The following is a 15,907-nucleotide window of genomic DNA, read 5'->3' as shown; positions in this document are numbered from 1 at the left end:
CTCCAATGAAAGAATCTCAACTGAATTTGAACTATGGAAATACAACAAGGTGGAGCAATCCGCCGTGGGGGGGGGGAGGGTTTGGGGAGGGGTGGGGGGAATTCCAGTGCATAAAAAAAATGTGAAATCAATCAATAAATAAATTAATAAAAAAAATATTGGAATGGGCTCCAACACCCATTGGTTCATGTAGAAGACAGGGCCCTTGACCATTTGTGCCTTAATCAACTATGTAAAGATAATGAAAATTTAAAAAAACATTTTAAGTGGGCAGGCAGTTAGATGATGATGGATTTAGTTGTCAGATGCTGATTGTGGCTTTTTATTAGATACTGTTTTGAATAAACCAGAAATGAAGATCATTCTGGATCCAACTGAAGAAATTTTAAGAAAGATGTGGATATCGTATGAGATGAAAATTTACCAAAGCAGTAGAATACAGATAGCCAAAAGGGGGAAAAAAGCATATTATATGATACTAAATAACATATACACATATATGTATATTTATTTGAATATGTGTGTAAACACAGTACACAATATAAAGGGAGATACAAATAAAATCCATAAAATGAAAACTATATGATTAAAGTTACATGTGTATGTGGGTGTGTAAATGAATTAAAAACTGAAAAGGACATGCAGTAGAGTTTAACATGATGTTTGTATAGTTGGTGGTAATAAGTTATTTGCTCATTTTATTTCCTAGTTATTAATACTAAAAATTGCTACTTCCACAAGATTAAAAATACATGGAAAATGGAGAAAGAGGGGAAACAAAAAGGATACAAGATAAAAGAGAGAGATAAAAAGGTCGGTGCTATGGTGTAGTAGGCTAAGCCTTGCCAGGAACCATCACCCCATATGGGCCCTGGTTCATCTTTCAGTTGCTCCATTTTCAATCTGTCTCCCTGTTTATGGCCTGGGAAAGCAACAGAAGAAGGTCAAAAGCCTTGGGATCCTTCACCTGCAGGGTTTTGGCCCTGCTTCAGAATGGCTCCTGGCCGTGGCTTCAGAATGCTCAGCTCCAGCCATTGTGACAATTTAGGGAGTGAAGCGTCAGATAGAGGCTTCCACTGTTTAGTTTTCTTTTCCAATAACAGTAAAATAAATCATACTTTAAAAAGAGGAGAGAACCAATCTAGTATGAGGTAGAATAATGGGAAGAGGAGAGGAAATTTTTTTTTAAAAAAAGGAAGGGAATTTCTGAGAACACTTCCATGGACTGCCAAGTAGGAGGACAGAGACTCAGGACAAAGACAGTCGTACCAAATGATCTCGGTGGGTTTCTGGCACAGAGCAGCAACAGAGATGCAGACTGAGGAAGAGTCTCACCTAGTTCAAATTACCATAAACTGCTACAGGAAGAAAATGTGTAGTTTTCCACACAATAAATTATGTCATAATAGGTTTTGAAAGCACAGAGCTAGACTCAATTCGAAAATAATTCTAAAACACAGATTCATTCTAGTTGCCTATCAAGTATAGTATACTGGTAACACAATGAGTAGTATAATGGACTTACCTGCCAAACTCTAAATTTATTAAAAATGAATCTATACTTTGTTTTATAACATCCACATTTTCAACAGTTAGTAATTCAGAGTCCACAATGTTGGACAAAATAAAATGTTAAGCTGACAAAAAACAATGTTGATTCATAGTGTCCATGACAATGGGACTTCTGAGCAAGTCCATCACATATATACCGTTGCATGATGAGGCATGGTTGTTTGCCTCAAGGGTTAAAATGCCTGTTAGCATCACGGTTTCCATATGGGAGTCCTTAAATTAGAATTCTGGCTCTGCTTTCAATCTAGCTTCCTGCAAATGTACACCATAGAGGCATCAATAGTGGCCCTGGGAGTTGGGTTCCAGTCGCCCAGGTAGGTGATCTGCATTGAGTTCTGAGGTCCTGACTTTAACCTGGCCCAATTTCTGCTAACTGTGAGCATTTAGGGAATAAATCAGCAGCTGAAAGAGTCTCTCTCTTACCCTCCCTTTCTGTGTCTTTCCTATCGCTCTCAATATCTCTACCTTTCAAATAAAGTAAAAATAAATAAAATTCAACACTTTGAAAAACACCTTCATTGAAGAACGTATCATACTGTATACAAATCAAAAATGCTAAGTTCAGTTAAATTCTAATACACATCAAACTGCAAAAACATTTTTTTCCCAACTCTTTTACTAGTATCTTGACAAAATAGGTTTAATCTTATACTAACCCTCTCTGCAATGGGTCAAAATTAGGGAGTCTTGAATACATTTTTAGCTAAAAGCATTAAAAATTTGTTTTACTTTATTTCATGAAGAGTTGCATTCAAGATGTTTCTTCGACCACATACACTGAGTCACACTCAGGGCCTGCCTATGCATGCATCTTTGATGTACTCCTTCATGCATCTGTTGATAAGACTGTATAAAACTATTGACCATATTGTTTGGTGGATTTTCCTCTACCAATTGACTGATTCCGAATACTCTTTCCCCATTTTGAGTTCTATATCAAGTAATACTTCTTAATAAATCCCAGGAAGTAACAAATAGCCATGGGATTAACGTAATAAAAAGTATTGATATTGTTAAGCACTGAATTTTATGCATATTTAATTTTCTGCTGAAGTCAAACTTTCTACCACCAATGCTTGACCTCTGAAAGCATGAGGGAACAATTTCATGTTCATATTGGGAGCTTTTCTCTTAACCCTTTAAATTGTGTCTATGTGGTACACTATTTTCAATAGCTATTTGGAGTTTGTTAGGTAGAAAAATACTGAGTTAACAAATAAAGTTACCATGAAAAAATTTGGTCCTCTTTCAACTTAATTACTATTTGTCAAAATATATAAACATATTAAGAGTTGATTTCAAATTCTTTTTCTGTGTATAAAGTTTTTCCAAAGGTATTCAACTAAATATGGTTCTAATGAAATGCTGGCAGTAAAGTCAAAAAGTAGCAAAACCTTCCAGGCAGTCTGAGATTTTGTTTTCCAGGAAGCATGAAATATAAACAGTTGGAATGTAGCTTGGGATGAGGAATATCAGCAGCATGCTTACATAAACAGAGCAGATAATTTTTCCAGTTTGCTGACAAACTGGGTCCACAGAAGAACATGGACACAGTTGGCAGTATATAATATTATATTTTTCCCTGTGTGTTGAATTGGACACACTGTGCTCTGCCCCAAATTATCAACTCTTTCCCATTCATGGTTAGTCAGAATACTTTTACCTAGCCACAAACCAAAGCTACCAAAAAATGCATACAGGCACACCCTCATGCCATTTCAATGAATGTACTTAAAAATTTCAGGAGATCCCTTGTTTAATCGCCTAACATTTTCTGCTGTCAGCCTGTGTTTTACCTTCAAGACAAGCCATTCATGTAACTTTGAGTAATTAAAAGTATGACGTGCTTAAATCCAAATCACAGGTGGCAAGCAACCTCGTTAATTTTTACATTACCTCCTTTGCACGTTCTTGAATTAGGACTTTGAATAAAGAAGGGCAAATATCTCCTGAAAGAAGCATTTGAGGACAAGTAACCATTACACCAGGACTTCACAATACTCAATTTTTTAAAATTTTCTGTAGTCATTCTTTACCACGCATTGGCCATCCATTTACTTACTACCCTTCAGCTGGTTCATACTTTTCTACAAGGCAGGCAGAGTAGCCTCTCCTACCAAAGGTCATGAAGTCAGCAGTGCAGCAGTGTCCGAACCCTTCACTCTCAGAACTATGGAACCACTGTGGTGTCCTGCAGGAGCAGGTGTAAAGCAGAGACCCCCTCATTTTGTTCTACTGAGGATACTTGTAGGCAGGTTGAAACTGTGATACCACAGAGGCCCTCTAATGTACACTCTTGTTATCTCTCAGTGTTCTTTTAAGGTCAGGTTCAAATTATCTGCTTTCTCTAATTATGCCAAGCCTCATGATAAAACATGGGCCAAGCTTCAACTGGGCATTGTTAGGTCAAAAACCCATGTATGATCAAAGAGATTAAAAGTGTAGTAATCCCAGCAAGATGCAAAACAGGAACAGAGGAGAGACTGCAAGAAGGGATGGGTGACCTCAGCTCCTCCTTGTTAACTACTTCCTACCCATCCCAGCAACACTTTCTTGGGATATGTACACTCACCCCTCACCCCCCTCGTTTAGAAGTAGCAATGCACTACAGCTTGGTGTTAATTAAGTTGATTCTCAGGATTGAAGATGCTCTCTGAAGATCTAAGACAACAAATTCAAGGTGTAAATAATTAGAAATAGTGGTGGAAGAAGTACCAGAGTACAGAAGTACAGAGCTTAGACAAAGGGTAATCAATGAATTCATATGAGAACAAATTTAGCATGTAATTCTAATAATTTCTCACATTTTAAGCGTTTTTATTTGTTTGCTTGAGAAACAGAGGCAAAGAGTCCTCCTTTCTTCTGGTCCACTTCCATATGGCTGGACTGAAGCCAGGATCCAGGTACACAAACACCATTCTCCCACAAGGATGACAAGGACCAACCATCTAAGCCATGGCCTGTTGCTTCCAGAATCTGCATTGCATTGGCAGGAGTGTGTCTCCGGAACCATATATAAAGTTCAAACCTGGGCACCCAGTGGGAGTGAGCATCCTGATCAGCGTCTTTTACCAAATAAACCTCTTCTCCAATTCTTATATATTGGAATGTAATTTGGGCAGGAGCATTTCATCCAGTGATGCTTCCACCATCTTCCATGGTGGAAACAAGACAGAAAATGAAGATTTGGACTTGCTTGTCTCAAAAAGGCAATTATTGATATTGTCACTAATTAATTCTTGAACTGTTAGATTTCCAAATTTTAATGGAAAAGAGGGGAAAGGAATATTACAAAGAGGAGAATGACTGAGGAAATAATAATCTTAAGTCTAAATAAAAGAATTAGAAATGGATCTTGTTAATAATTCATTCTATTTGTTTTCCACCTGCTCATCTCCTCGTTAGAATAATTCTGCTTTTATATTATGTTCTTCCTTATCATCTACCTACTTTTCTCACTTTTTTGGAAAATTGAGATTCTCAGTGAAAACTGAGAAAGCATAATGTGTCATGTAAAGAACAAAGTAATTTACCTTTGTTCCATCTCTAAGGCAAATTGCCGTAAATAAACTCAACACTCAGTATCTGTCTTCAGCCAAGGGGTAATGTGCACTGATGCTGAGGCTGCTCAGAGGCCCGACCAGAGTTGTTAGAGGAACAACTTTACCCTGAAACTAAACAATATTAGGAATTTTTTTCTGTGAAACCTTACTATAGAATATATGGTATTTAAAACTTCCTTCGGGACCAGGGGGGAAAGCTTTCTCTGGACCGAGCCTTGCTCCACCTCTGGACCCCCACCCTCCCTTGCAATGACCATCAGGATCGCTCCGAAAACCCCTCATAGCAAACAAACAATCATACAAACTAAAAAAACCTAAAATAAATAGACAAACAACAAAAAGTAGAGCTTGGAATCTGACAGGAAAGAGCTGGCATGGATTGGCTAATGCCTCGCTGGGTAGGACACGAAGATTAGTCACTCTTCACCATGGTGTTGGGGACTTTCCTGCACACCCCCCCCCCAAAAAAAATGTTCTGCACCTTAACTGTTGACAAATGTCTTGTTAGAGTTACAAGCCAGTCTAGATTATCCTAAAATCTGCCAAGATCAGCAAAATTATACTTCAACACAACAAATGGCTAAATACTAAAATGAAATAGACACGAGACAGCTGAATGGTACCTTATAGCCATTTTAAGGTATACAGCAGCTGGTCCTGTGTACAAACTAAAATTGAAATGTCAATGAGCAAATCATAGGTTGTGGTTAAGAACATGCTTCTTTTTTTTTTTTTTAACATACTGGTTACGCAAAACCATGTCAATTCCATAATGTTGCAAATTGCTGTTGATGTTATATTGGGACTCTTAATTGACTGGGATGATATTCTACCAGCTCTAACTTTGGACCAGAAATGGTCTCCCCAAGAAACTGTTCAACCCATCTGGACAATAAGTAGCTGGACTCCATGCTTGGTATATGTTTGCAAGGAAAGAATCTTGATGGAATTTGAACTGTAATACTGCATCAAGGTGGAAGAATCCACCAGGGGGGAGGGGTGTAGGGAGGGGTGGGGGGATTCCCAGAGCCTATGAAACTGTCACATAATGCATAATAATTAATAAAAAAAGAATATATGGTATTTAAATATAACAGTCTAAAAACCTTCTTTGTTCACATTCAGTTGAATGTGAATGGTGAATAAATTTTTATATTTTGCTGTTTCATTATAGGTAAATTCTTATTACATTGACTTAATTAGCTTATTTTTTATTCAAGTATTTTTATAATGACATCCTAAGAACAAAAAATTACATAGCTCTCTGGCATCCAGATTTAGAGTCATACAAAATAGCTGCTGTGTAATTGCATGAATGAATCTTATAGAAAGATAGAAAAAAAAACTAATAATTAAGCTATATATTTATCTAACATCATGCAGAAATCACTTAAAATCAGCAAAACATTCAATGTTCAGTTATTGCCTTTTTGTATCTCTCTGATGTTGAATCTCTTATGAAACAATAAAATAGGCAAAGAAAATAAATAATCTCATGCTGATTTCAACAAATAACTTCTGATATCTTTAAGAAATGTGCACACAGTGGATTCAAAGTAACATATTAACACACAGAAAATGGGTACCTTTTATGTCATTTCAGGGTAAAATCACACTTTCTCTAATCTGGTCTATGCCTAAACATCTCTTTTTCATTAATGATTATTGAAATCTTTTAACAATGCAAGAACCATCCATTCTACACACAAGGTATATTTTAATGAAAACATTCACATAAAAAGCACAAATAAACAAAACATTACAGTAATTCAGATATTCAGAACAGGAGGTAGGAGCCATAGTATAAAAAGAATTTGCGGATACAATCTTTAGCTGTATGACAACTCCATGTTTGATAGACATTTATACACAGGGATAAGTTTTTCATAAGCTTACTACCTCTGCTATCTCTTGTGATTTAGTTTTCTGTATAAAACGTATATAGCATCCCACTTATCCATGAAGACCCAGGTATGGTTTTCATGCAGCATATGGTATGTAACAGCATAAAATCATGAAGCTAGACAGATCTTTAAAATTCAGATTTGGTTGCTTCCTAACTATGAAAGTAAAAATCATCCCTCTCCTCCCTACTCAACAAGAAAAGGAGAACTGTACTAAAAAAAAAATGCTTGCCCATTTGCTAATTTAAATGGAAAACAATAATGGTTATGGGGAGAAGTGAGGTTTCGTGATGTGAATAAAAGAGAGAAAATAAAGCTAACATGCATGTACTTACTCATACATGCACATACACATCATGAACACATCCCCACTAATCCCTAATCAACTTCTGGTGTTTTGTTGCTTTTCACCTACTTTCAAATTCACAGCAGTAAGAGAAGACCTAATTAAGTTGTAATGATGAAGAACTTACTGGCTTACAACAATGAAGTTAATATTCACTCATGCTAACTGTCCATCACAGATCTGCTCCACATGATCTTCACGCTAGGGCTCAGGCTAAATGAGAATTCTGAAATGAAATTCTGCTTTCTCAGCAAGAAGTGCAGGGTAGCCAAACAGAGGCATGAAGCACAGTAGAACCATTGGGACTTTAACCGCTAGGCCCTGCAGCCGGGCCCCCAGAGTAGAACCATTGGGAAAGAGAAATATTACATAAATATCAAGACACAAAATAATCAAAAATGTGTCAGAAGAATAGATAGATTGAATGAGTAATTTATGAGAAGACTAAATAAGTATTTTATCTCTTTTTTAATTTTTATTTTCCTGATATATTTCCTTAGGCTCAGGGATTTCCTCTTGCACCCTCTCCATTTCCCCTCCCTCCAACTATGTTCACCTATATCATAATAACAATATAATATTTCAACAACAATCACAAGTCCATCAATCTGCTATTTAACTGTATCATGACATCATAGTTAGTGATAATTGTAGAAAGTCTAGCACCCTATTGTCAAGCTATACTTAACAGTTTCATTGGGAGACCTTCTGTTATTCAAGAGTAGAGATCCATACTGAACTATATATTCACTTCTTAGTGTGTTAGTCTCTCATATACATGGCAATATTAAAATGTTAATGTATAGGTCACAGCGGTACTGATAACAAGAATTCTCAAGAAATAGGTAGCCTAGCAGCTAAAATCTTCACCTTGAACACACCAAGATCCCATATGGTTGAGGGTTCTAATCGCATGAGCTCCACTTCCCATCCAGCTCCCAGCCTATGGCTTGGAAAAGCAGTTGAGGACAGATCAAAGCCTTGGGACTCTGTACCCGCGTGGGAGACCTGGAAGAGGCTCCTTACTTCTGGTTTTGAATTGGCTCAGGGAGTGAATCATCAGACAGAAGATCTTCCTCTCTGTCTTTCCTCCTCTCTGTATATCTGACTTTGCAATAAAAATAAATAAATCTTTTTTTAAAAAGTGGGTGGAATGCAGCAGTAGCTGATTACCAAGTGGTCAACAACATCAAGAAATCAGTAGTACCATAACCCTTAGAGGTGCACGCACTCACAACAGGAACCCAACCAGGACTTTAGAATTTGGAGAACAGTATCAAACTCTCTGCATGGAGGATGATAACCACTAGTGAACACATCAAGGACCTGGTCAATGAGGCCAACTTATTTTCAATTTATAAAAAAGACTGGCTTCTAACACATAGAAGCTTTCCAAAACTCTGACAAGGCCAACAAGTAGAGGAAGCTTCAGCTCAGCTAGTGCCATGCCCAGAACAATCTAACCCTATATCCAACAGAAAGAAGATCCACCATGTCAGCTCACATTTGACTTGGGGACTGGACTCTGTTTATGCCTACATGAAGGTTCTGCAATAGTTCTAACCTGGAAAATTCAGGCATTAAAGTTAGAAAGTGATGCAAACACTTTAAAAATATTTTTTTGCATACTCTGAGAAAGCCCTCATGTAGTGAAACTTACATTGTTGCAAAAATTAAAGACATGGCAAAGCCATTTTATTTCTGCTAAGTTTTCAGAAGGAAAATACAAATGCTAGAATATGTTTAATGAGAGCTTTTACCTTAGAACAAGCAGTGATTTTATTTCCCTTCTATAAAAGTCTGACATTATTTTAACACTCAGGTTTGACACATGATTATATTACAACAAAAGCCCAAACAATTCCAGTATTACTCACCTGATGCTTAAAGTTTAGTATGTTGTCCCTCATTCACATCAGCTGTCTGTGAAGCTCATTATAAATATTTAAACTGACCCACACTTGAACATCTTAAGAAGCTTTCCTTGGGATTGTGATTATGTATGCAGAAGTTCTCCCTCAACTGTGGATAAAACAAAGGCTTCTCTAGAAAGCTGAAAGTTGAAAGCAAGCTAACAGCAGGAACAGAAGAGAAGCCAGGGAAAAGTTAAGGATGTTTTCCCATCAAGAAGTCACATTTATTGGAGCAAACACACAAAGATAGGAGTTCTCTTTCAAATAAAACTGTGACTTTCCAATGGCCTAAAATATTAAAGACAGAGCAAGTGACTTTGTCTCAAGTTCTTTCTTGGCCCATATGAAATTTTATTGATTTTATTTGTCAAATACAATTATTTTTCCTTGCTTATTTGTTTGAAAAGGAGGCTGACTGGGACAGAAATAGAGCAAGAGACGGAGCTTCCACCCAGTGATTCACTCTCTTAAATACCTGTTACCACCAGAGGTAGGTCAGGCTCATACCAAGGGCATGAGTACCATGGACACAGCCTCCCAGAGGGTGCATTACCACAGAACTAGCTGGAAAGCAGACGTGAGTCAAAAACCAGACACTCTGATATGTGATATACATGTCCCAGGTTGTAGCTTAATCCACTGCATCACAAAATCTGCACTGACTTCAAAGATAAAAAAGTAGGAGCGCCTACAGAATTGCTCACACAATTGCTAATAGAGTTGAGCTTCACTACATGTTGATAGATTATTAGTACAGCAGAATTCCTTGAAAACACATGGGCTTCTTGTGTCAAATCACCAAGAGATTCCATGATTCGAGGAAATTTAGTATTGTATGTCCTCACCCAGACACCACTTAGCATGTGTGAATATGTCTGTGTAAGACTGACACATGCTGAAGAGAAGAGAATCCACTCCCGGAGAGAACATCCTGTGATCACAAGCTTGGAATGTGTATTTACAAGCCAGGGAGCACCAAGGATTGCCCACAGCACCAAGAGCTAAGGAAATGGATGAAAAGGATTCTCCTCCAGATCCTGAGAGATCATGGGCTGCCTGACAGTTTGATTTTAGACTGCCATCTTCCAGACTTTGAACCACCTGATTTGTGGTACATTGAAACAGTAGCCCTAAAAAACTAGTACAACTTCTAAGCCAGGTTATCCGACCAGCAATTGCCCATGTCTGGTCATTTCTGACCACAATCTGCCTGTTCAGCAGTGTTGAGACTTCCTCCCCGTCTGGATGACTGGTAAATGCACTTTTCAGCAGCTACTTCTAATTTCCCCCCCTCCAAAAAAATTCCAGCTGCTTTTTCCACATCTGGCTCACTCCAAAGAGTTCCAGAGGTTTATGAAATGTTTGGAAAACCAAAGGTCTCTTTTTTCAAAAGGAAAAAGAACTCTCTTCTTAAACCTCTCTACCAGTATGACCTTATAAGGCATGAAATTATGGGTTACTATGGGTAACTAAAAAGCTCATACTTGAGGACTTGTTTGGGAATTTTCCCTTCTAGGGGAAAGACAAGATGGATTCCTACTTTAGGTTGACTCTCAACTCTCAATATACTTTGTTATTTGAAAAGCTGAACTAACTCTTTGCAATATCAGCTGCACTGTAAATTTAATGGATCCTACTGATACTGAAATGTTTGCCAATAATGTAGACATCCAAACATTGCTTGGTGAAAATCGTCACTGCTCTGTATTCTAACCAAAATTGGAGACTTAGATATTTCTTTTTCCCAGCATTGGTACATATAATTTATTTCAGAGCTTATTTGTTTCATTAGGCTTCTAATACTTCATTCAACCTTTTATCAGAACAACCTTCAGCTGTTACACTTTCTGATATATGTTGTGGCTTTCTCTCCTAGTCATTGTATGTGTGAATACAGGTTATATTTATGTAGTCCTTTAATCTTTAGAACCTGAATGAAAGATACAGGAAATGCTTGCAATCCCTGCCATTCTTTTCTTTGTGTTAGGCAGCAAAGGTAACAAATAGATGACATAAAGAAGATGCCACCTGGAGGAAACAGTGAGCTTATTTCAACGAAGAAAAGTAATAAATTCACATCAAAGCTTTCTCCCTCATTTGTAGAAATGTTGTGACTTCCTAGAATAGGGAACTAGGAAAGAAGGTGTTAGGGCTATAACATTAACAATGCTGGTATTGGAGTGAGGTGCTCTGGAGAGGGTGGCAAAGGAGGCTCTGGTAGGAACGTCTTGCCAACCAGTCAGGAGAGGATCACCCCAGGCCCACAGGTCTCAGAAGCCTCAGTCATGTTCATTCATTCATTATCAGTGTTCCCAGCCTCAAATGGAGAGGCTGGAATTTTGCCTTAAGCAAATCTTGGGAGACAAGAATGCACTCTTCAAGCAGTATAGCTACATATCAGCCAAGAATGGAAAAAGACGTCCCAGAGTGCAGCCCCCAAATCAGAGAAGGGTGGGTTTCCTTCTTTGCAGAATACGCCTGTAGAAATTCCCTAGCACTTTATGCTGAAATAAAGAAAACCAAACCCAGGAACTGTGGGTGAAAAACTCTTGTGCCAGTTGAGCCCATATGCTAAGACAGAGCTGGGCTTCCAGATTCCAGAAAGTAGCCTCAGTGAAGCCAGCCATATCCTGGAAGAAGACAACCGGAGTGATGGAGAACAGAAACCCATTACTGTGGATCAGACATGGAGATGTGACCCTGACAGGGAAGCTGACAGAAGAGACTGTGATCAAGAAGATCCCCTAAAACACGCCGGTATCTACACAGCAGGAGTGGCCTTGATTATGTGTGAGAGGCTAATTTGTTTACAACCTTTGTACATTGATCAGTTTAAGCGACTTCAGCATTGACTCAAGGAGAAGCACCGCTACCTGCAAACGGCAAAGAGGAACACGAAGCTCTAGGGTAGTCTCCTGACTGGCCCAGAGGGACTTTTAGCCAGAGAAGGAGGGAATTGAAAGGATCAAAATGTCTCTGGCGATACTGCCAGCGCTATGGAGTGGAGGCGCTACTACAGAGGGAACTGAAGGAACGTAGAATGCTAGCTACAGATGGTGCTGCTCAACAGGCTCATACAACTTGCTCCATCCAGTCAGAGGTGCTTGGCCTTTGTGGGTGACATTTGTTGTTCCAATCAGTCTCGTCCAATGACCAGACACTGCCTTACTCATGTCTGTCAGGATACAAATCAAGTCCTCTTCAAAATGCTGCCAGGGATCTAAAGCAATTCCCTATGGGGGGGAGGGGGAGGAAAGAAAAAAAAAAAAGCAGTTCCTGTAAGTCTCTCTTTGGATCCCTGCTGCCCACTGCACTTCCAGGTGGCTCCTCAGGTGTATAAGCCTGAGCAGGTACTGTGTGTGCCAGACGGTCTGGAAGCCAGCTCATGGATCTGTACTTGAGTGCTTCTGAGCTGCAGCCCACTGAAAGTTTACCTCTGGAGTTCAGTGATGACTTGGATGTTGTGGGTGATGGCATGCAATGCCCCTCCATCACCCTTGCTTCCTGATCCTTCACTAAGCCTTGAAGATAAATCAATCAAAAAAATTGCTGAAGGCCCAGTGGATGCTGGAGAAGGATGAAGATGCCAGGGATCTCGAAATCCTGAGAAAGCTCCAGCACAATTGCTTCAGAGTAGATTGAGGTCTATGGTCATAAATCCTCACTTGGCAGAATGGAACAATATTGTTCTCAAATATGTATTTTTACAGGAAAGAAGTTACATGGTACAGATCATTCTACACAAAGATGATGTTGACATTTTGCCACATAACAAACCTGAATCTGCTCTTTTTATGTTGGAATATATGGTTATTTCGTTTTTAAATGTAAGATATTCTGACAATATAGTGAAGTATCACAAAATTAATAAGCTTTGGAAAACCCTCCCCAGATGCTTTGTAATTCTAAACCAGTTTGAATTTAACAGATAGCTTTTCAATTGTTTCCTGATAGAAAGGGAAGAAATCTCATGCAGTTCCCATGATACCTCTCCTTCACTGCCACACTCTCTACTCATTTATTATTCCTTTAAATTTTTCAATGGCATACTTTCAAATTACTTTATAATCATAAGGTTTGCCCTCCACCAAAGAATGCAACATGTAGTAAGCAGAAAAACCATTGTTCTTCAAGAGTATAGAGAAAGACTATACTCGACTATTTCGCTCATGGTAACTTACCCAAAGGAAATGAAATTAGCATATGAAAGAGTTATCTGCACTCCCATGTTAATAGAAGTCCAACTCACAATACTTAGGATTTGGAATCAACCCAGATGTCCATCAACTAATGACTAAATAAAATAACTGTAGTATAAATACACGGTAAAATACTACTCAGCTATAAAAAATAACGAATTCCAGTCCTTGACAACAAAATGCATGTAACTGCATGCCATTATACTTGGTGAAAACAGCAGTATCAAACATATCATTTTTTCCTGATTTGTGTTAACTAACATGCAGAGATATATTTAAGAATATATAGATATGTGGCGTGAAAAGCTATGAAAAATTGTGGCTTTGTTAAAAAAAAAAACACTATAGTTCCCTTCTTGGTGCCATACAGTGTACCGTATTGACTCAAACTGAATATATGTCTTACTTTACACCATATCATATTTTTGAAACAATTTCTTAGGATTTATTTATTTTTATTAGAAAGTCAGATCTACGGAGAGCAGAGACAGAAAGATCTTACATCTGCTGGTTCACTCCTTAAGTGGCCGCAGCTGCCAGAGCTGAACCAATCCAAAGCCAGGAGTCAGGAACCTCCTCCTGGTCTCCCACATAGGTGCAGGGTCCCAAGGCTTTGGGCCATCCTCAAATGCTTCCCCAGGCCACAGGCAGGGAGCTGGCTGGAAAGCAGAGTAGCTGGGACAGGAATCAACACCCATTTGTGATCCCAGCACATGCAAGGCGAGGAATTTAGGCACTAGGCTGCCATGCCAGACCCATATTTTAAACCTTTAAACAATGTCAAACTAGCAATATTCTGATGGCAGAGACATTTGTAAGTCAATTTCAGACCTGAGAAGCAGTGCCAAATCTTTTCCTAGCTTGTTGGTTGTAGTAGCAAAATCGTATTTTATTTTTTAAAAAATATTTATTTATTTTATTGGAAAGGCAGATGAGGAAGAGAGACAGAGAGGAAGATCTTCCATCTGATGATTCACTCCCCAAGTGAGTGCAACAGCCGGTGCTGTGCCTATCCGAAGCCAGGAGCCAGGAACTTCTTTACGGGTCTCCCAAGCGGGTGCAGGGTCCCAAGGCTTTGGGCCATCCTCAACTGCTTTCCCAGGCCACAAGCAGGGAGCTGGATGGGAAGTGGAGCTGCCAGGTTTAGAACCGGCGCCCATATGGATCCCAACGCATTCAAGGCGAGAGCCTTAACCATTACGTTATCGTGCCAGGCCTGCAAAATCCTATCTTAAATGAGCCATTGCTCTATATAGGCCTGACTTACAAATATGAGTAAAACGACATAACTTGTAAAAGAGCAACAGCAATGGTTTAAAGTTGTCCTTATTTAAACTCTGAGGTGCTCAAGAAGTAAAACTCATCCAGACACCCTCTCATTTTAGTATCTGTTCCCAATGGAAAATGAGGATGACTCAGAAACTGATTATTTTTCTGATAAAAGAAAAAAAAAATACATTTGCTACTCACTGAGTCAGAGTCAGTAGCTTCTTTCTACATGAAATAACATATTTTTCATCTGACTCACTTAGAAGTTGGTGAGCATCAAAATACACTAAAAAAATCCATGGAAGCCACTCGTGTTTCTAATGGAAGAGACATACTCTATAAAAGCAACTTAATCCTCAGTAATTATTTAATGAGTAAACACAGAGAACTGAATCACAATTCAGTATATGAAATGATGAGAAATACAAGACATAATTAAAAACTGCTGTGGAATAAGGAACATAGATTAGAGGGTCTATGAGTGGAAGGCATTCTTTCTTAATTCAGCAAATATTCAATGAAAAACAGTTTATGTTAGAACATGTCCTCCATATGAAGATGATAGACTGGAAGTAAAAGAATGAAACCACATTTTGGTTAAAACATATTAATTCTTATTAAATACATCCAAGTCAATTTTATTTTTAACAGAAACTTTTCTACCTACTAAGCCAGAAATAATGTATTTAGTAAAAATATGCTATTGATCTGAAGTAGTGCAATTTTTCTCTATGACTTTTTATTTAAAAATTAAAGGGAGTTGAGGATACAGTCTGTAAAGAAGCCACAGATATGTCAATGTACACAAAAGCCACATCATATTCATCTGGTTCCTCTGTAAATTTCCACATGGAGGAGGCATATTTGACACTTTTGCTGAGCCAGTGTTTATAGTGGTTGTCTACCTGATTACTATTTAAATGCTCTGAGAGGAACACTCATGTGGAAATTCTTTACAGGTAAATGCACACAATTGGGAGTTTTTATTTTTATTAATCATCATATTGTTCAAGAGATATACAGGCACCAAAATATCATCTTTAGAAAATTAACATCAAGAACACAGGATGTGTACAAATTTCCTAAGCAATCAAATTATAGTAAGCAAATTAAATATGTCAGCAAGGTCCTCTTTTCTCAG

General features: G+C 38.3%; 1 pseudogene; it reads left to right on the top strand.

Annotated features, from left to right (window-relative positions):
- The first annotated feature begins 1,830 nt into the window (after positions 1 to 1,830).
- Positions 1,831 to 13,230, top strand: LOC101519007 (KAT8 regulatory NSL complex subunit 2-like; annotated as a pseudogene).
- Positions 13,231 to 15,907: the final 2,677 nt, after the last annotated feature.

The sequence above is a fragment of the Ochotona princeps genome, chromosome 1 (assembly GCF_030435755.1).
Source record: "Ochotona princeps isolate mOchPri1 chromosome 1, mOchPri1.hap1, whole genome shotgun sequence".
NCBI lineage: Eukaryota > Metazoa > Chordata > Mammalia > Lagomorpha > Ochotonidae > Ochotona > Ochotona princeps.
The sequence above is the reverse complement of the archived record's forward strand: the minus strand, read 5'-3'. Positions and strand labels throughout refer to the sequence as shown.